This window comes from Larus michahellis, chromosome 5 (assembly GCF_964199755.1).
Source record: "Larus michahellis chromosome 5, bLarMic1.1, whole genome shotgun sequence".
Taxonomy (NCBI): Eukaryota; Metazoa; Chordata; class Aves; order Charadriiformes; family Laridae; genus Larus; species Larus michahellis.
The window spans coordinates 14,568,277-14,590,890 of record NC_133900.1 but is presented as its reverse complement, the minus strand read 5'-3'; the positions used below and the strand labels follow the sequence as shown (position 1 = coordinate 14,590,890).

Sequence of the window (22,614 nt, the reverse complement as noted above, 5' to 3'; positions counted from 1 at the left end):
TTTAATGGGAAAAAAAATTGACTTATTAATTAATGGATTTTGTTGTTTTACTGGTAAGAGGAGCATGGTCCCTTTAAAAGCCCTGGCCTCCTTTTCTAAATGTTGTTGCTGAGCTGTGCCCCACCCCTGCATAAGCAACACCTGCATACCTGCAGGGTACTTTCTTCTTGATCGCTTGTATACCTTGATAATATATGTTGGTGGAGTGGTCTAGATTCCCGATGTTTAGCTATTCGTTTCATTAATGTAAGGACATTGATGTAATATTTGCCAGATCCCCAGTGATGTAATAACTTACAGTGGTTCTAATACCCTTTTTGCGGCGTTTGCATTCCTGGTAGCCACTGTGCTGATGAGTTTTAAAAGGAAAAAAAGACACACCCCTTCCTCTAAAGACACACTTGAATGGCAAATCCTAGCAAGAAGAATACAAACTGATTCCGGATGGCTTGGCACTGTGGGACCTGTATGCAACAGTTTTCTCAGCAAAGTGATAGTGTTTCAGAGCGGTTTCTCAGTGTTGACTGACTGCTTATGACATATGTTAAGCTGATGTGGGGGTCTGTGCAGTTGCTCTGGATACAGAAATGTATAATATGTCCAGGAATCCTTGAAGTACAGATCCTATGGGGAATCTTGAGGAAGCCTGATGGGTTTTAAGGAGGAACGAGGCATTTGGGAGTGATATAATATTCAAGGTTTCCAGAAATCTTTCTTCACCAAGCTGTATATATGTGTATCACTCTAAGAAGAAATAGTTAACTTGCAGGAAAAAACACAGGGGGTAATGTTCTTTGCCTCTTGACGTGTACTGTTGAAGTTCTACAAGGGGGCAGACTGCTGCTCTCAGGAGCAGTGGGTTTACTAACAGGCTTAAGGCTACTTTCAGCCATTTCTGTTTCTCACCAGTAGTGTCTAAGGAGTGTGGGCAGAGCCTTACTGCTGCACTCTGATGGTTATCTGCTTCTGGTAAGGTCCACCAGAGTAGAGCAGGCATCCCCCAACAGGTATTTTTGGGTCCTCTGGCACACTCAACACATAGACAGTGTATTGATAGGTTAAGGTCACATTTTCCTTGTTCAGTGGAGGAATAGGGAACTCACAGCCATTGCATTTTCAGGTTTTTACACATTAAAATGTAAATAAGACACTCCTTTGAAACAGTTAATGAGATCTTCATTATGTGGGAAGGAGGGAAAGAGCGAGAGAGAACAAAATATTAGGAGTGAGACCACGGAGGTAAATACACAGAGAAAAAAAATAATCATAGAGGATAGGCACAATGTAAGCCACTGAAAGAGGCAGAGGAGAAACAAATGTGGGGTTTACTGAGTTACAACAGCAGGAGGCAGGGAGACGGTTGGTGGAGGAAAAAATGAAGGCATGTGCATGCTCACCAGAAGGAGCTGCACAAATACCAGTGGGGAGGAGCTGCTCTCCCCATGCTTTACAGGATCAAAGAGCAAGTGCAGTATTTTGGTGTATGTTTGTATAGTGTATAACAAAATGCAATTCCAGTCCCGATTACTATTAAAAGATAGTGTAGACACAATCAAAAATGATCACGTACAGGCCCCAGTAGGAAAGACGACACAAGGGCTTGGCAAACCACTGGCTGACCTAGTCTGTCACTCCTTATTTTGTTCCCAGTTATTCATCTTAGAGCTAATTAGTGGCATATTGTAGAACTGAGGTCATTAAGACTTAGACCTCTTTGCATCTTCTCCAGCAAATTCTAAAACCAACTGGAGTGTTTTGGTACATTTCCTTTTTGTAGACAATGCCACTGTATTCAACGCCCCCCTTGCCCTTTATTTTGGCACTTGCACATTGTCACTGCCATTAGTAGGGCTTCCTTTCAATGCAGCGCAATGGCTGGAGATTTCCCAGTGTAGACATGCTGCAGTTCTTTTTTCTGGACTATAGTCCTTGCCTGGAGTAGGTGGGAGCAGTAGGCAGATTCTGCCCCACATGCTTCACATCAAAAGGACGTCACTTCTGTGTAGATTGAGAACTGAGATGCACTAGAGAAAAATTCCAGGATGACAGACAGCTCCGGAAAATCAAATCAGCTTTAAAGGGAAACACACAGCATTTAGCTGGCTCCGCACTGATAACAAGCATTTACAATCACTAGATCATGACAACTGCACCATGCAGGGATAATTGTGTGTTATAAATGGCACTGTAGTAAGGAGGAGACCAGTGATCTGTCTTTAACATGATTATACACCACAAATCAATGATAAGGCAGGCATTGCTTCTCTGATTCACTTTTGTCAAAGATGAATGACCATAAGGCAAAGAAAAACAAAAATCAAAACAAAGCACATAATATGTGGATGCTTTTCAGCCTAAAAAAATCTAAAAATTAATTCTTTTGTAGACTGATAGACTGATGCCTCTCAGCAATACAATCATAGCGAGAATTCAGGGTTTATAAATTCATTTTGGCCTTAGTGTTCACTCTGCAGCATCCTGCACCACACAGCATGCAGGAGGTTTTGTCCTGGGAGGAAGACAGGAGAGCAAAGTCCTGACCACTTGAATTACCAGAACCCTCATAAGCACGTTCTTCTTGAGCCAGTGGTGTCATTTCAGTGTCCTGGCTAAATTTCAGTTTGATTAGTTACATTGTGACTACTTAATTTCCCAAGAAGCACAGTTGTCATTATCTGTAATTCTTCAGAAATAAAAATTTGCAGGGTTTTTGTGAGCATGATAGTTACACATAAAATTCTACATGCATAATGTGTTTTGCAGGCAAAGAAAAAGATACAGGATTTGAAACAAGGAGTTTAAAATCAACATAAGGATGAAACCACATTAGGACAGCATCTGGGGAAGTGAGCTGAGGTAAAGGTTGGTAAGAGGGAATGTGAATGGATGGAAAATATGAATGTAAAGGAAAAGGAATATATCTGTAAAGTAAAATATTACATAATTTGCTTTATTTTGCATATATATTGCTAGAAAGTTCTCATGATGTTTGCAGTCTTAAAGGAATTTAAATTTCTTGCTTTTGGTGCCCTAGTATCAAAAAGCTTTAAAATGGGGGTTTGCAGGAAGAGAGCTAGCAGGTTGTCTCAGGATTATAGAAACCAAACAAGCTCCCGTTCTCTATTTATATTGCCTCTGAAAATGCCATGTCCACAAGCAAAGACAAGAATGATGTATTTAATTAATCACAAGGCATGACTGTAATTTTATTTCTCATCTGAAAATTTAGAAATATGGTTCCAGCAGTACAATGCCCCATCTATATGACAGACCACGAACCTGCTTTGGGTACCTCACATCTGGGAATCTAGCCTAAAACTGGAACAGTGCCTTAGCAGTTTTGTCAGCTGAATCCTAAATCCGAATCCTAAACTGTTTCTTACAGTATCTGTATTTTCCCTAGAGTGTGTCTCATCTGAACACTGACCAAGCCTGACCTATTTTGTTCAAGATTTGATGAGATCACAGTGCAAGCCTGTCTAACTGCAGGCCATAAATTGTAGTAATCCTCCATCTGGTCGCTCTCTGACAAGCGTATGCCTTGCTTAACCAGGGTGATACAGTCTATAAGTGCTGTCTTCTAGGTGCTGAAGGCCTAAAGCACATGAGCAGGGTGGGGTAGCTGTAGGGTTCCCCAACCTGTCAGGTTCATGTACTGTGTGACTGGACTTTGTAGAAGCTGGACCAACTGTGCATTGACTGCAAGGCCACTTTCAGATGGCAGGTTTTCAGCTAGTCAGGCAGCCTTGCTGTCTCTTGCTATTTGCAGTTCTCTGGGGGCCTTCTGTGGTGTTGTCTATACTGAATGTTTGATCCTTGTTTGTAAAGCTTATACTTCTAGACATCCAGATAAAATGCTTTACACTGAAAACTACTTTATCTAATTATTTGAAGAGGCAAATGGGTTCGTTAGTTTTGCCTTTTTTTTTTCCTCCCTCATTTCAAAGAGCCATTGACTGTGGTATTTAGAGAACTGTTTTCCTAACTGTTGGTACGCTATGTAGTTCTCTCCCTTCTCTCTGACACCTCCAACAGCAGCAGAATTTCTGGATAAGCATAGAATGCTTTAGTCCTTTAAACTATATTATTAGTGGACTGAGATCATCACTTGTAATTTAAGTTGCCCGGTACTTCCTACATTGAAACTATATTGATTTTATATGTTTAGAACTTCATCAAACATTACTTGTCCTCAGTGTGTGCTTCAGGCAGAATATGTGTAGAAAATGTCAGCAAAACAGTTCAAGTATTTCTGAAAAGAGGATAAAGAATAAATAATTGATTTGCCAGGGCTGAAAATACTAGGGAACTTTTTTTTCTTGAGATGCTCTAGTGCTCTTGTCCACTCAGGAAGAGAGATGACATTTGGCAGGGAAAGGAAAGATGAATTTTGTGTCAAAAGGTGAGCTGTAAGCTGTAAGCCAGTCTCTGTTCTGCAACTAAATATTGCAAAAACAGCTTTCATAATGGCTAGCTGCAGCATGAACCTGGGGAGAAAAGAAAATCACTCTCCATTATTTGACCACTCTTTGTTCTGTTCACTGAATGAGATAGGGGTCTTTAGCAAGGAACATATAGGAACATGCAATCAAAGACAGGGCAGGATGCACCCAAATGGAATACTTAACTAAGATCGTACCAGCAACACTGATTTTGATTGGTCACAACTTTTAACTGTTTAACTTTTTTTTTTCTTGCAATTTTTACTTATAGTGAGGATTTACAGATGTGATTTGTGCAATAGTGTATGAAGTGTAGAGGGGGTTGCTCTTAAAGTTGCTCAAATTTGCTTGTCAAAAACTTGGCTATTTTTGGTCAAGCAAGAAAATGGTGGAGTTTAAAATTGGTGTAAGTGCGTGCTCTGTTCACGTGGGCAACCTTTTCCAACACTGTGTGACTGCCAGGATGTTTGAAACCTACAAGGTAACTTCCTCCTGAAAGTGCAAACGGAAACTAATACAATACAGGTACATTTATTGTCAGGGCTGTCTGTTATTGAGAGCTCACTAAGAACGCATTGCCTTGGGATGACTAATTAAGTACTGATTTATTTACTCTCCAGAGTTCAGTTTCTTCCACACCTTAAGCAAAGAGCAAAGGAAAACTCTGGAATTGGAGAATACAGGAAAGAAAAAAACATGGGAATGCAGGCATACCCGGTGCCCAGGATTCGGCTTTTTTAAACCAGTTGAACACAATTCTGGCTTTTGAAGAGTCAATTAATAATTTTTGGTGGGATCCTTGTGATTCTTTGGCCTCTGTTCGTTCATCAACAGCAGAAGGGCAACAGGTTTTTTGCTTTTTACCACATAATGCAGTATCCAATAGCTGCCTTTTCTAATATGCAGTGATCACTTCAACTCACCGAATTCCTCAGTCCTGTCACACTTTCTCCTAGTTTTCTGTTGTTCACTGGTGAGCCCTGCTGCTATGCTTAGTGTAGTTCTAAAACCATGTTTGCAGTTGCGTTCAAAATGAAACTATTTATCCTTGGTTAAAAAAAAGCTTGCTAAGTCTACCAGTTTCATAACCACTTTAAACTGGCTGAAGCCAACAACACTTATCAAAAAGATAAGTTTCACCCTTTCTCCCACCTCAGTCCTGCACCTGCACAAGATCAGCACAAGGATTTGGACAATGAACTAGATCAGGGAACTGATCCAAATTAAAAATGAGCTTGGCCCCTGAAACATTTGTTTTCCCCAGCCAGATCCGTTCCCTAGGCCTGTTCAGTTCGCAGCTGCACCAACAACTGTGCCAGCATAAAGGGGGTGGGTGGGAGACAGGGGGTTAGGGATGAGCAGCCGTTGTGGAGGAGGAAGGGTGGGACTGTTTTACTACTCACTTATGCGGCCAAGAGTGACACTGAACTCGGGCAACGTGACTTAGACTTGCACCAGTTTAGGAAAATTGAAAAGAGGTTTCTAAATTGCTCAAGATAAGTACCATTTATACGGGGAATGAAAATAAGATATGATGCCTTTTTTCTTTTATTTTTTTAATCATTATATAAAATGGGCTGAGTACTGTGTCACAAAATATCAACAAAACATGGAAGTAAAGGGATGCATTTCGATGCAATATGTGTGATTTTGTTGTCCTTCCAATGGTGTAATATATTTGCCTCCTCTTCAGGTACGAAGGAGGCGATAGAGCCTTGTACCCAGACAGTTACCATGGTTTGCCCGGCCTTCATCCACATCGCCACAATCCAGTCCTACCCCAAGGCCTCTGTAGCCTGTGGAGGCTAGTGCAGCTGCCCAATCGTGGCACTCCCTAGCCCTGAGTCGCAAGCTGTGACACACAGCCACTCGAATGGCACCAGTCATTAGTGCACTGGTTGTGCAGCCACTGCAACAACCAGTGACCAAGTAGTGAGAGCTCAGGATTGCCAAACCGCCTTTGATTTCTTTTCTCATAGAGTTATTAGCTTTAATTTTGTATCTGCCACCTGTCTGAATAAATTTTAATATATCATACTCTGGTGGTTTTTGCAACAAGATGTAACTGGGACAAGGACTGTAAGAACTTGAAAACAGTGATTAAAATGGGAGATAAGATTAATCTTAGCGGTGTCTTCCAAGAAACCAGTAATAGAGGTAGGTTATTCCAGTTATGTAAATCTTTTTAAGCTGCGTGACTGAAGAGAAATTTAATTTTAAAAGAACCAATAGTGTTTGCTTACATGGAGTCCATTATCTCTTACTGAGGTGATAGCCAGGAGAAAGTGAAACTACCTTCAAAAGTGCCTACGTGGACGCAGGCAAGATCCAGAGGGAGAATCTCACTCTCTAGGAAGTCCAGTCCTGGTGCGGTAGAGTGGGCAGGAATACCGTGCTTTGTGGCAGCACGTGATTAGCCGTCAGGACAGAGTGTAATCTCCCTTCTTTACCAGCAATGTAATATTGCTGGAGCAAAGTCCTTACATCAGAGTCTATAGAGAAAACAACCAATAAAGCAGATAAAGGAGTGCCCTGCTTAGTACTTTGTTTTGGCCCAAACCTTTTGGATTCATAACTTTTAATAAGGATCTTCGCAGCTTTTGTTGGGTACGTTAATCTTAGCAAAGTAATGAATTTTAGTCTGAATCCCATCATCTCAAGGGTGGAAAAGATGAACGACTACTCAATCTGATCAAAGACCTTTCTGGTATCTGCAGATAGATTTTTAATGTAGCAGGGGGAAATAGATGTAATAACCTTGTAGAATTACCAGTTCCACATTTATTCTACAGCAATCCCACTTAATCATGGTGGGCCAGTTCAGGAAGAATTTCTAAGAGTTAAATGGGTTCTTTGTTCTTTTGCATTGAGAGTGAGTCAGGAAACCAAGTAGAGATTTGACTCTACAAATTCGTGAGGGGTTCATTCTAGAAAATGGCCGAACACACCAAAGGAGGAGTATAGCGAGCCCTCATGTCACAATTTCTGTCTTCAAGGCCTTTCCCAACTCAGTTCCTCTTTGTTTGTGTGTCACCTACACAGTGCCAGCTCAAAGCTTCTCTTCAGTAGGGGGAAATTGAATCTTGGAACTCAAGGACAAGGACAGATCAACTTCTGGCATAAAACAGCTGGCTTTGGCTTCCAACGGGGGATGCAGAAATCCCTTTTGTGAGGATGGCACCAGAACAGTTCCCTCAGGCACCAGCCTCCTTAAACAGCTCAAGGTACCACCACCCTGATAATTCTGCATCCCCATTAAAGTGCTGGTGATGGGCCCCTGTGCTCAGCCCTGGGCAGGCGCTTGGGGCTGCTGAGGCTTTAATGGGGACAGGGTGTTGTGTGAGCAGCTCTGCTGCTGCTATCATTTTGTCTGCCTCTGGAGACCACAGTTCAGCCCATGCCACTTCTGCTATGGTGCAGGACTGAAGGATTCAAGCTAGCTCAAACCCAAGTGCCTTTCTCGACAGTGGAAATCAGCTATGAACTCTGTGCTACTCTGGCTAGACAGGTCCTCATATCCAGATGGGTTTGGAAAACCATGCGTAGCTCTGCAGTTGTGATGACCTCCTAAAAATACTCCTTACCTTCTCCCACATGCCGTCTTCTGCCTGAGGCATCTTTCCCAAACAGACTCATGTAGTTGCTAAACAGTCTGCGTATCCTATTTTAATAATGCTGAGGTGGGAGGCTTGTTTAATACCTCACCTATGCAGAGAAGCAGCAGACAAGCAATGAAGGATAGGGGTTGATAAATTTTACCAACCAGCCCAGGAAAAAAGGAAATAATGAAATTGGGTATCCTTAGAAAGCTATTATTCTTCTTGACAGAACTGCCTCTTCTCTCTGAAAATACTGTTGGTATTTTCCCACGCTAGGGCAACAGTGTAATGGCTAAAAAGAAAATGACTCCAGTGATTTTAATGTAAATAACAAGTTATGTGTTTGATACAGTTTAATTATCCATGAAACTCTCCTTTTTGGCAGAAACCTGGTGTACATAAAGGTGAAGCAAAGTTACTGAGTTTGGAGCTAAACTGTCTCCAGCAGGCACTCTCTATCCCTGGAACCTCCTGAATAAGCCGGATGAAGCCTGGCTGAGGTTAACGAGAAATACTAAATCATAATCTGCATATAAAATCTGATTTTAGAGGAAGATTGAAAGCTAGTAGTAGTAGCAGTATTAGTAGTAGTATTTCTTAAATACTTGTTACATAATAGCATAAAATACACAGCATACTGAATATCTTTTAGCACTCTGCCTTCTGATAAGCTGTTTCTGAGACAGTGATTTTAAAGGTGATTAGTCAGGTGCTTGGTGAGATGTTGAAAAGCATCTCTGAGATTAAAGTTTCCTTTGAGAATCTTATTAGAAGTTTATCTGCGGAAGCGCCCCAACTCCATTAAAATTCTGGTTCGCAGGCCTTATGGCTGATGGTGTCATTGGATTGTACACCTAATCTGATGAAAAGTCAGGCTGTTTACAGAAGGGATGATTCTTCTCTTTCTTCATTGCCTCAGCCTCGCAGCCTGTTTTCCTTGCCCCAGTCTGAAGGATCATGTAGTTGCAGAGTAAAAAGATGGGGAAAAAAGTTATCTGTCGCCTATGGAGATAGCGCAGTTACGCAGCCCAATGCAGAGGAGGAACACTGTTGTAGGAGTAGCATCAAGCTAGATAACCAGGTGTACCTGCCCCTCTGCTCTCCTTTTTTCAGTTTCCCCGTGTTATTCAGAAAAGCTGTGCAGATGCTAATGATGTTTAATTAGGATATATTAAAAGTACCCTGTGGAGTTAGAAGTGGTGAATGTAGAAGTTAGACACCTACTACTCACACACAGAGTAATGGGTTTGGACAGTTAGCTATGAGTTGCACATCCTAAAGTGGGCTGCAGACTTGAAGTTTTGACTCGGCTGTGTCAAGAACAGCCCGGCCAGGGGGGACCAGGGAAGCCTCGTGGCAGATTTGACCATGGCACACTGTTTCTGCTTTCCTTCTGCTCGTCTCACACCAGTGATCTGTCTGAAGCCAGTTCTAACCAGCTCTCTCCAGAGCAACTGTTCCAGTTATTAAACATCAGCAAAAGGCTGGACTAGGCTGCTTTATAGCCCTTTTTAGGTAAAGGAGCATATTAATGTGATCCTCCCCAAGCCTCACTGTAAGTAGAAAATAATTTAATTCTCTCGTGCCGAAGCGAACCAACCAGTCAACCCTAACAACAACAAAAGCAGTAAAAACGTAGTTCTAACAAGACACCTGACAAACTGCAGTGCTTCCCTAATTATCTTCTTGTCATATCTGTTTAGTGTGAATCATGCACTGAAGAGATACCCGAGCAACAAGGATCCAGCGGATGGAGCTTGCTGTCTGCCCCAGTCCTGCCAAGTCAGCCAGCTGATCAGAGCAGAGCAGAGCTTGGGCACACGTAAGGCCTTTTCCATTTATTTCTCTCCCTGAGGCTGTATCACTGAGACCGCCGAGCTCTTGAGGCAGATACTACTGCTGCATCCGCCACTCTTGACCCAGGACACTTGGCCCTGATTTGAGCACTACCACGGTACAAAAACCAGTAGCAGCCTCACGTTTCTTCTGTGCCTTGCTTGCAAATATCTTCATTACATTGACAACATTTAAAGGCATTTTAGTTTGTCTAGAGACAAAGCTTTACCGGGTGTATCTGCAGCCCAGTGCTGCACTGTATCTGTGCGCGATTGCACATAAAAAGTTTACGTGCTAACTGTAATTGCCTACAGTACAACCACAAAATATAAGTTAAAGCTGATTACCAAAGTTCACTCATCCTGAATCATTTAAGGTTCAAAACTTAAGCAGTAAAATACTAATTTTATTTCAGGCTTCCCCCCATCCATCTGGGCATCATTCTGTTCCTCACTACGCTTCTGTTGCGGCATGCTACCCAACAACATACATAGTACAATTTACCTGTTTGCAATTTATTTAGTATTTACGTGACAAAGAAACAGATGGATTTTAGATTATGAAGTTAGAAAGAAGCGCTGATAACCTCACAGCTGTAAAGCTGGGTATTTTTTCCTGTTGCTGTCATGCTCCTTCTGTGACCTTGGGCAAGCCATTCCAGTTCTGTGTCTTCAGACTGGTAATGCAGCTGGGTGGGCAGGTGGGGAAGCCCAGGAGTACTGTTCCTCTGGTACAGCTCGCAGGGCCTTAACTTTTCTGGGCCTCAGTTTTGCTGGGGTTTAAAATGAGGTTAATACCACACCTAGAACTTCATAGACATGTGAAAATTCACTGGCATAAGTATAGAGATGTCATTATGCCGGTACAGGTGTATCGTAATATTTTGCCATGTAGAAACATCTTGCACTTGTTACTTCATATCTCCTTCCAGGAATGATGACTGGGTAGAAGCCAAAGTGTAAGTTAAATAATCAGTTTCGGTTCAGTCCTACTTGTGCTACGCTCATCTGCGGACTGTAAAGATTCCTGTAAACATGGTAGGCAAGGGAGACTCACGGTTCCTCAGGGGGGCTGCAGACTTTCAGCCAGATCCACTTTCAGAGCAGACACTGGCAAATTCAAGCGGAGTTCAAATTCATTTCAAGAGGGCCGTAGGGGTGAGACTTCGTTACTACATATCTGATTGCACAAGAAACCTTTAATAGGTTTACTTGCATAAATTAGGAGTAACTGCAACAGCACCTATGGCCAGGATGAGGTCCACATGTACAGGACCTGGGAATAGAGAGAGGTCTGTTATTACTTCAATATTAAGAATAGACCGTCAAGGAGTGAATCACCTGTAAGCAAGAGGCAGGATGAAATCCAGTTCAATCAGAGCGTTGCAGGAATTAACTTTAATTGCGATTCTCACAGTATTTGGAGCTTTCTCTAAAGCCTCAGCAGCTGGAGCATCTCAGCCGCGCTCCAGCGAGTACACAAGCGCCTTTTAAACCTCCCCCAGCCTCGAGGCCGGGCCCTTGGGGACCTCCCCGAACCCCGAGGCCGGGCCCTTGGGGCTCCGACACCGGGACGGGGTAGGCTTTAGCGCCCCCCGAGCTCCCGGCCGCTCTCCCGCCCCCGGGGGGCGGCCGCTCGCCGGTGTCGGCGGGTTGAGCGCTGCCGTCGGGGCCCGGCGGTAGTGGGCGGTAATTTGGCGAGGATCCCTTGGCGGGCCGGCGGCGTGCGTGTGTGTGCGTGTGTCGGCGAGCGGCGCTGGCAGCCGGCGGGGCCGGGCCGAGCGGAGCGGAGCGGCGGCCCCGACTGCCTGACGCCAGCCGAAGGCACAGCATCGATCCAGGCGCGGAGGCCAGCGCGGGCGCGGGGCTGCCCACCGGCGGCGCGGAGCCCCCCGCCCCGGCTCCCCCCTTCACCGCCCGCCCGACAGCCGGTAACAACTTCGCGTCCCCTCGTCTCTCCCCGCCGCCCTCCTCCTCCTCCCCCCAGCTCCCGCCGGGGGGTCCCCGGGGCGGGGGCAACCACACCGGGTCGGGCCGGGGGGAGCGGCTCCTCTCCGCGCCGCGAAGGGAGCGCGGCTCCGCTCTTCTCCTCCCCGGCATGATGGCGTCCCTCCGGCAGCTCCGGGGAGACCCGTGGCCGCTTCTCCGCTCGGCCGCTGCCGGCTGGAAGTTTGTGGGTAGGTGCCGCGTCGGGCCCGGCGGGAGGGAGAGCCCTCCGCCGCCGCCGGGAAGCCGCCCTCCGCCGCCGCCGAACCCGCCGCGGGGCCGCGCCGCAGCCGCCGCCCGGCCCCGTCCCCATTGTGCGCCCCGCGGGGGGACCCGGCCGGAGGGGGCAAATGCCCCCCTTTGGGTTTTTTTGGGGGCAAAAGCCCTTCGCCCCCTCCCTCGGCCGATCCGTATCCCTGTCCTTTTCATATGGTGGTTCCCCCCCGCCCCCGCTTTCTTTCTTTCCGCAGCCCCCTTCCCCTCCTATCTTTTTTTTTTTCTTCTTTTTAATGACAAATCTCTGCTTAGAGGTCAAGGAAAGTTCACTTATTATTTTTTTTTTTCTTCTCCTCCCTATTAGAAGGTTTGCGTGCATGAGATTTTGCCCTCCTCAGTGTAGTTTCTTCATATATGTGGGCTCTACAGCCATATAATCTTATCCTGAATATAGATCTTTAAAGCTTATTAAAATTTACTGGTGTGGAAATATTCAGTCATGCATTCGAAAGGATCTGGGCCAAATCCTGACTTTTTCTTTTTATAAATTGAAGTCAGTGGGAGTTCTGACTGAGGAAGTGTTGCTGTGCCTGCTCTTTTGTTAGTAGATCAATCTGAAGAAGATCTGTGGTCTGACCTTACAGTTTGCTTTTATGGTGTCTGAATAACAGGAGCTTATTCTGAAAAAATAATCTTTACTTAGGTGTATTTTAGGAAAGAATGATACACACTGCATGTAAAAAAGATAACAGTTTTATTTGGGAAAGAAGTATTGTTAGATCCAGGTGGGGAGGAGTGAAAGTAAATGTGTGTTTCAGATACAAGCAAATGGAAAAGATCATTGTGTGAAACTGTCAGTGTTTAATGGATGTCAGTGTTTAAAGATATGGCATCTTGAAACTAACATGCTTAGGAAAAAGCTGTATTTCAAACATGTCACAGCTGATAGTTCAAATCTCTTCTCTACACAGAGAAGTCGAGAAAACTTTTTTTTTTTTTCCCCTGAATAGCTATATGTATTTTTAAGCAGCATTCAAGAATAAGACTAAAAACTGAAACTAACCCAGTCCATAGAGACCACTTTTCTTTGCAAGCGTGAGTGCCTGTAAATCTGCTAGGCTTCATGTGGCTAACTGCCGGCACCTTGTCCTGTCAAACAATAGGAGCAAATCATGTGAGGGAACCTGAGGTATTAACATTGACTTAATATTTTTCTTTTACTTGTCAGTAATTACTCTCCTGAATTACGGGAGATGAGTTTGTTGGTTGTGACTGATTAATACTCATTTTATTTTTCCATTGAACCAGAGCAGCGCTATGAAGCTTTTCAGGGGTTCTCACTGGATTTTAGTGCAAGTTTTGAGTGCTCATTTCTTTACTGTGACTGGAAGAGTATTAGTATGAAAATGAAAGATTTCTAGCCCTTTTTGAAGTCCTTGCTTTGGTCTTAGGGATGAAATCTTGCACTTTACTTCAGACTGTAAGTAGGCGCTTGAGAGAAATTTCCCTTGATTTGGGTGATCCAGAAGCCTTCCACAGCTACCAGAGAGGATTGGTTCAAGGCATGATCAGGTTACCCTGAGGGTAGGGATTTGTCCTTCCTTCGGTTTTGACCCCATCAACCATTGGGTATGTAATCAAATACATTTTTCCCTACCCTGTCTTGTTCAACTTGCCTTTTTGTGTACCCTTGAAGATGTGATGACCCAATACATTTGAGAAAAGTGACTGAATAAACAGATGGAGATCTTCCTGTTTCTGTATAAATATTAACTATCAAATCAAATGTTTGAAAGCTGATGAGTTTAGTGTTTGCTTTTCCTCTGTAGTTTGAACATAAAGTAAAGCATTGAACGTAAAGAAAAGCAATACAAAGGTTAATGAAAGTGCTACTTATGTTTCTGAATACTGGGAAATTATTCAGATTAAATCACGAGTTTCTTTGCTTGGTATGAAGATTTAAATTTAAAAAATGAAGGGGTTGTGACTTTTTTTTAAATGAAACGTGAATGCATGGCATATTACATATAGCCAGTGTTCTGCTCTGTGAAGCCCAAGTTGTGTGTGTAAAATAAAAGCTCATTTGAGTAGTCTTACAAGCCTAATGGAGGCATCATCTCAGCTTTATAAATAATGTAAGTTGTGTATAATGTGGAGCCCCCAGAGACTGCAGAGAAAGCATCATTACCAGCCTTTTCAACCTGCTGGAGATCTTAAATTGATTTACAGCACTGAACTGGTGCAAAATGATACATCAGGATGACACAGGGTCAACCTGTAAAAGTCTGTGATGTGAGCCCGTTAGTTCAGTCATCATAATTAAACCATATTATGAGGGCAGCGAAGCAAGTGTCTGTGACATGTCCCATTGTGCTTCAGATATGGGTGGTTTAAGAATCAAATAAAGAGAGCACCGTGTTTATTATTTAAGTTATGCAAAGAGTAGTTGAAATTAAAGCTTGTGGCCCTGTGAAGCATAAATGCTGAACCAATTTAGGTTGACTCTTAACCTCTCTCTTGCAGTCATTAGTAACTGAAACAGATGAAGGTATGTGCAGCTTGGAGGTGTGTGTGTGGGGGGGGAAGTGGTTGTGAGTGAATCTCTCTGAATTTTATATATCCTTTCTCAAGCCTCAAAATCAGCTAGACTTTACCTGCAGACTGTGCTATCAGATATCAAAGGGACAAACAGGCAAACAAGCTCATTGTTTGGGCTTTTTTTATTTTTTTCCCCTAGTATTTTTATCTTACTAAAGTTTGTTACTACCTCTTGAAATGTTCCTGCAGATTGGAGTTCTTGTGTAAGACAGAGCATCTTAGTCGTATCTTGAACTATACGACCAAACTTATTTTAGAACACACACTGTAATTTTGAATATGGGTTGGCATAGGTCACTGCTTTTCTTAGTGAAGGCAACTGTGGCTTCAGATTCATGTTTCTGCTCTAAGTAGCTCAGAAAGTAGCATGCCACAGATTTATTGTATACTAAACATCTTAGGTCTTGCTTTTTCTGCTGATAAAATCAGTGTGAAGTATTTCGAGAAAATCCTGCTAAAACTCCTTTTTCTTCTTTCTACTAGTCAATGTGCTGCTTCATGATTTGAGGGTTTTGCATGTATTAGTGGTTAAACCAACTCTTCATACCTGAATTGGTATGAACTCTGCACTGCATCTCCTGAGCCTCTCCCAGCCAAGAAAGAAACATCTCTTATTTTTAGTCACAAATGTAACTAAAAAAAATGATTTTGAGGAATACAAGAGAAGCAGAGAAAATAAATGGTCACTAGTGGTGAGAAAGCCATTAGTTTCCAGGCTCCAGTTGCATCTCAACAGGATGTGCTTTAGCTGAGGTGCTTTTGGAGTGGCAGATAAAAGAAGTAAAGCTCAGTTTTGGGTGTGGTGTCTTATAAAATGTGGATATCGAGCTCTCTTCTGCTGTGTGGATGCAGATGAATACATGAACCTTATTGAAGAGAGAGACATAAAATCTGTGAAAATGAAAGTTGCTTGATGGTTAATGAAGAGATTCTACTAATATTTGTGTTTGGGTTTTTTGTTTGTTTTAACTTCTGGTTTAAGTTTTGATGACAAACTCACCCGGTTGTGCTTTCAGAGCAGAGAAAGGTCTGTTCTGCCCATAAGAACTGCACTTGTTTCCCTCTAGTTGCTGCAGACTAGTATTCTTCCACTGGCCTTTCTTCTGTGTATAGTCATGTCTCAAAAAATTGAATGCATGAAAGTCTTAATAAAGATGATCTGCAGTTCCTGGAAGTTTACCTTTGAAGTTTACTGAACAGAAAATTCAAGTTTAAAACATAAACACCAAACTGGCAAGTGGGGCTTGAAATGCTGGTGACTTAAAGGCTCATCTACGCAAGCATCTTGCACTTCTCTAGCTATTTTGCTCAAGCTACTACGACGTAACTTTAGGTCTTTAGATTTTTATGTTAGAAGAGTGGATTTTGCTTGGGATGGGAAAGAAGTTATTTTAAGTTGATACTTTTTAATTGATAGACTTGTATCCCTGCAGGCTGTTGTATAACTATTCCCATTAGAATATTGCGATTTTTCAAGATTCAAAACAACCAGAGAAAATGTTAGATTGGGCCTTTTGTGAAGGGCTTTGCAGAGGGTGGATTCAGGGGTGAGGAGAAGGACGCTCTTAGCTGCTAATGGCTGCCACAAAGATCCCTATCCTCCTCCTCGGACAAATGTTAATTTGCATTACAGAAGCTTTTCGGGTTTGTGTGGATTTGAGGGGGGTCGTCTTTGTTTTTTAACAGGATAGAGAAGCCAAACATTTCATAAAATAAACAGTCTAGTTCTAAGGAAGGCAAAGCATTTTCCAGAATGAACCCAGGTGGTACGGGATCTCTCCCTGCTTCAGTTTTATGCCTGCATGTGTTGACTTTGGAAGTGCCTCGTAGTTGAATAGGAACGAAGACCTACACTACTTCTCATTAAATTGTGTGAGGTCAGCTATTCAGTGCACCTAAGGCTGAACTCTACTGAGTTGTGTAGGTGGGTCCATTTTATTATTTTTTTTATTATTATTTTGAGGAAGAAGGGAGGATGTGTATCAGGTACACTGGCTCTGGGATTGCTACGGTGGAAGTGTTGTGCAGCTGTGTGATCACAGTGCTGCCCCCTGATAGCCGTACTGTGTCTGACACAGCTGCTTTAGTGGCAGCCGGCATTAGCTTACGAAGGGTTTTCTACCAGTATGGATTCCTTTACTCAGTTGTACTCTTCTTGCGAGTGCTGTATCTTGGGAGCCCGCATAAAAGCTGAGTTTAGATCAAGACTTGAAGGGTTGTTTTTTTTCCCCTCTAGACTTGCCAGTGCGGGAACCTGACCAGTACAGCTATTCTGGACACTTGCACAATTCAGTCATTCTAACCTAGCTATGTAATTGTTCTGGATTATATGTCACTTTTATTTCAATATGGGATATCCACTTGGGAGGGTGATATCAGCATAGATGTCACCAGTCTTTCTCATTTTGTTCTTCCCCCACCCTTTCCCTAGCATGCACAGGCGAAGTCTGGAGTACAAGGAGGAAAACAAATTATTTTTAAACATGCCTTTATATAAGTCATTATATTTAGGCACTGTTTAAAGCGGTATCATCCAAAGGCAACTATTATGTTGACTTGGCATGTAAGCAAATCATTAATGTGGTTCACCAGTGATTTCTGAAGCATTATTTCATATTTCTGTGCTTATAAAGGGAATGTTCTTCCCAACATGGCAGCAGATGAGACTGAATAAGTCAGTATAGACAGTCTGAATTATAGCACTTAATGGTATTCAGAAGTATTTAACTTGCAAGTTTTTGTCATTAAAGTCATTAAAATGCCAATCCACATCAGAGTGATCTATAGACTATCAGTCCAATATTGGGTAACTTGGAACCCGTTAAATTTTTTTTACAATGCTAAAGTGATTATAGACAGAATCGCGAGAGTTTTCACTGTCTCCTTGCTTCTGCCCCCAGTATGGGTGTAAGAATCATGTCTACCCTCCAGTTTTGGCTGATGAACTTTCTTTCAGTACTGGTAACTTTTGTTAGAGGGGAAGCTGAAAATGTATCCTCTTAATACAGACTTTGTGCATGAGTAGAAGTTGGATTTCAGGATTTACAGTGTTACAGAGTTTCTTCTACAGAGGTTGCAAGACTGATGTGTTTAAAAACTTGTCTAGGTAGATGACAGCAAGAAAGCCCATGTGCACACAGAACTAACACTGGACACTTATGTAGCAGGTCAAAAAGTTTTTTATGAATTCAGAGAATCCTTTATGTTCACATTGCTTGGGGCATACAGTGAACATAGTCGATCATACTTTTGCTTGCTTTCCTTCCTCACTTTGTTCAATATTGGGAATTAATATCTCATTCTTCTGTGTTTACGTGAAAGACTGATTTACTGATGTATTTTTCTTCTAAGTCATTTCAGACTTCTGATTTCAAGCATTTTAAGGCATCGTCAGTAACAGCAGCATTCTGTCTGGCATAGTGTGATGAAACGAGGGCATGAGACTCTTAAAGGTATCTTATTCTTACACTGGTATATATGTAGGGATACTCACACTTGATAGGTATGCTGTATGTGCATGTGCATGTATGAATGCCTAAATTAATTTAACTTTCAACAGCAGTGAATGTTATTTGGATCAGATAAAGGTAGACTAAACCTATATATAGTTGAGAAGAGCCTGTAAATTTATCAAGGTGTGTGTATGTAATAACTATTTATATATAAATACTTCAATGCTTAAAAGCATAAAATCAGTGTTGGTTAAAGATGAAGTAAATAACTGGAGAATCATGTTGCAACAAATTGTGGCTTCCACTTAAGTGTGTTTCTGAGGGTGATAGGAGGAGGAAACATCTGCTGTTTGGTCAGATGCTGTTAATTAGTTGCATATTTCACTTTATTCTACCAATATATTTCACCTTCGTATCTGTTAGGTTTCATTTGAATATTGACCTGGGAGGAATTAAAGCAATGTCCTTGCTGTCTTGCGTTTCTCTTACTAGTAAGTACTTTCATTGCGCTGACATGTTGAGGGACAAAATATGTGGCATGTAACTAGCTGTATTTCCTGAGGCAGTGGAAAGAGGGGTCTCAAAAACTTTCTCCAAGACAAATTTGGAAGCATGTGTGTGTGTGAGAGAGAGAGAGAGGGTGGAAGGTGGTGTGGAACTGACACCTCCTGCTGTTTCACTTGATGATTTAATTCTCTGTGGTGTCTCTGTAAATTATAAAGCTGAAGAATAGCAAAAGTGTATGAGTTGGGGTTTTTTGCTGTTGTTTTTGTTTTGTTTTGTTTTTTTTTAACTCTTTGTCCTTCTTTTCTTTGTAGCCCTCCCAAGCTGTTGCAAAACAAACTCTGCAAGTGTTTTGGTAGGACAAAAGCGTTGGCAGAACACATTTGCTCACTGTTGGCCAGTTGCCTTTTTCACAAGCATTTCTGTGCTGTGTTGTATGAAACAAGAAAGTTACTTTCAAGCTAGGCCTCTAGCACCTGTTCATGAGTGTAGATTCTGCTTACAGGTCCTGAAAGGTTACTGGAAGTGCTTCATCAATAAAACACAGTTCTATTTGATGAAAGGTCTTTCTCTTGATATCGAAATGCTGCATTGTGAAATTTGACCTGTTTTTACCACTGTTATGTTTTCCTGACTGGAATCTACTTTGGGGAAGGCAGTTCTGATTTGTTTTTATTTTAACCTAGGGTGGTCTTTCTCTCTTCAGGTTAGTACAACTACAAGTTGCCTAATGATTTTCTTTTTTCCCCTCTGTTGACCTTACTCCATGTATATTAAAATAAGTCAATCCGTCTTGCCTTTGCAGATAGGCTGGGAGGCAAACAGTTCGTGAACATGACAAGGGTTGGTCAGGGTTGCTTAAGGTATCTAGTGCTATAATGATGAGCATGGTATGGAAACCTCAGTAGCCCACAAGCAGTGAAAAAAGGGGTGGAAAAGTGACTTTTTACCAGGGCTGTATCTGAAGCAAGGTGACAACGATTAGGACAGACGACTTGTATTTTAATGGGATGGAGCCATACATGAAGCCAAACTTAAAGGGTGCAAACAGTGAAGGAAGGATGAGTGAAGCAACTCAGAAGCCTTCTGTATGCTTTGGAAATATTCTAAAAGTTATGTAAAATTTGGAGAGGGGTTATTTCTCGTGATGTTTTTCTCTGCTTTGCTTTCTGCTCTCTCTGCTTTATATTTGAAATTCTTAAAAGAAGTACAGTAAGGTCACAGGGCGTTTTAAATAGGACTTGGTGAAGTGGTCAAAATCAGGGAAGGAAAGCAATCAGATTGATATTTTCACCATAATTAATGAGAGTCTATTCTTTGTAGAATTCTGGACAAATTTTCTATCCTCTGTTGAAATGTGTGATTTTTGGTTAATATCGCTGAATCCATTGAGTTTGACTTTCTGGTAAAAATGCCGTATTACCTTAAAAAGCAGTTCTCTTGTGACTCTGCCTGTGCACAGCAAATAGGGCATAGTCTCTACCTCTCTCTACTAGCACCTGATGTGATTTTGTAGTATGCCAAGGCATATGCAGTTCTCCTGAACCAATTGTTTTTCTGAATTGGGACAGGATGGTTGAGATTGGAAGGAACCTCTGGAGGTCATCTGGTCCAACCTTCTGCTCACACAGGGCCACCTGCATTGCCCAGGACCATGTCCGGATGGCTTCTTTTTTTCCAGTTGTATGACAACAGCATTATTGTTTTGTCGCAACAGCAATGAAAGTAGATTTGAAATTTGCCTAGACCTTCTCATAGACCTGACAGCATGTACATGATGGCTTCAGGGATTGTTAAATGCATAAAATGGTTACACTGGTTTAATTTTAAATGTGTAGTCTTTCAGGAATCTCACACACATCTAAAGTCTGTGCTTCCCGGCACAGGGAAGGAAGAGGGGGGAGATAAGGGAGACAGAGACTCAACTTGTGTGGCTTTACTGAGGTCTCACCATGAATCTCCAATGTTCAGGACCAGAGTTTCATCTCCCTTCACACAGTCCCTCTTGTCGTCAGACACTTCTGCCTTTTTATTACTGAGGAGACAGACAGATAGATAGATGGATGATAAAACAGACATTGTTTATGTCTTCATCCCTTTTCTACTAATTACCTGGTGAATGCAGTGATGAACTGCGCTATTTTGAAAAATGTGAATTTTGACCTTGCTGAATGTCTCGGAAAACCTGGCTTACATATAGGTTGCCATCTCGGCTATTACAGTTTCCTGTTTTGCATTTTTGCCCGCTGCTGGCTTTACAGTCTGGCATACTTAATAACAGGCCCTTTATTATTCATGCTAGCTAGTGTCAGTGTTAAGTGCTTCCACTTGGATGTAGTAGGCAAAGGAAAAGTCTTTGTCTTTATTGACCTAAAAACTTAAGATAATGTAATTATAGTTTCTGTAATGTGTCGCATTGGATTTTGTCTGGAAAATATTTTATAAATACTTTAGCTTAAAACTCTGTAGTGTGTGGTATTTTTTGACAAACAGATATGAAATTACTCTTCTTTTTTTTCTGAAGTTTGCTGTCTAGTTACCTAAAGCAGAAGACAGTGGTAGCAGAGGGGGGCTGAAGCGCTTGCTAGAGCGTTCAGTTATTCAGAACCAGCTAGGGCAGAGCTCGTTGCTCTGGGGATGAGATGTGGTTTTGCAAATCGACTGAAGTGCTCATGTCTGAGTGTGAGCTAATCTTTGTTCTGGATATCATTTAAAATTAGGGGGGTGGCAGCTCCACAAGATGGAGAGAACTCATAACAGTTTGGCTCCTCTCAACCCCAGCCGCAGATTTCTTAGCGTATGCTGGCTGGGGGACTTTGATTCTCATCCTGCTCTAAGCTGATCCAGCTGTTCTGCAGAACATTATTTTTGTTGTTGTTTTTGCCAGGTTAGGAAGGTGAATTGGCTGACAGACTGTAAGCAGGGAGGAAATGATGTTGGAGTACCAAAGCTGGCACAAGGGAGCAAAGGGAAACCTTTTCTCTTTGGGTGGGAGTAAGCTGTTAGGGCTGCTCATCTGCTTGTGGACCTGTGACCTTGCTGGCCCAAGGCAGCTGTTGGAGGTAGCCAGTTGTAAACGAGTACTATAGTACTCCCAGATGAAGACTTCCTTAATATGCTTGCCAAGGAAAGGTCTAATTTACAGGGTTTTTTCCCAGATACTTATGTTGGTGATTAGCATGGTGAGGCTAGACTGCCAACAGTTACGTCAGTCACAAAGCCCCAGTGTAGTTATATTGGCAGCAAAATGACAATGATTAATGATACAGCATATTTTATGGGGGGTGAGGGAGGATGGACAGGGAGGAACACTTAAACAAGCTTTTCTGGTCAAGTGCTGTTTTGCTGGTATAAACTGCAAGCTATATTAGAAATGTTTTTCTAGTTTAATGCAACCGTATGTGCAGAGCACATCTAGTGCATGTTCTGTGTGAGACAGGACAAATGTTTTTCCTCATGGGGAAAAGAATGTCCTCCAAGTTTAACTTCTTAGCAGTAGAAATTGTCTTTTACTCTTTAGAGGATTAAATAACTTGAAACAGCTGGCAGACCAGGTACTGTTAGCATCATTATCAAGAAACTAGAGAAAAAGCTAAATATTAAATCTATTAAAAACCCTTCTGTAAAAGCAAGCTGCTGTTACCAGAAACCACTGCTAGTAAAGAAAATTAAGGCACCTGAAGATGATATGTGCTGTAAGCGAAGTCACTGCTTGTAGCTTTCCTGGGTTCTGCACCACTGCATAACTAATTTCGAAATTTTTGGCTTTCAATCCACTTTTCTCAAAAGAAATTTAGAAAGCACTTGTTTTAATGGTATATGGTAAATGTGTTTAAAACCTGCTACTTTTTCTTGTTACTGCTGGCTGTTTAACATCTACTAATATTGCGTCTTTGTAATATGTTTCTTAACTTCAAGGAATTGGGTTATCTACAAGTTTAAAATCCAAACTTTAGGTATTTTCCCTAGTGGCAGTGCTGGA

At 42.2% G+C, this 22,614-nt stretch overlaps 1 protein-coding gene across 3 annotated transcripts in view; it reads left to right on the top strand.

Annotated features, from left to right (window-relative positions):
* Nucleotides 1-22,614, top strand: part of SMAD1 (SMAD family member 1) — a 115,304-nt gene that overhangs the window by 53,725 nt on the left and 38,965 nt on the right. Inside the window, exon 3 of one of the 3 annotated variants that reach the window (XM_074588883.1) lies at nucleotides 9,745-9,863. The gene's annotated coding sequence lies outside the window, so the exon portion shown is untranslated. Of the gene's footprint in view, nucleotides 1-9,744; nucleotides 9,864-11,493; nucleotides 12,054-22,614 lie in introns of those variants that run through there. The other 2 variants (XM_074588881.1, XM_074588882.1) reach the window with 2 other exon arrangements.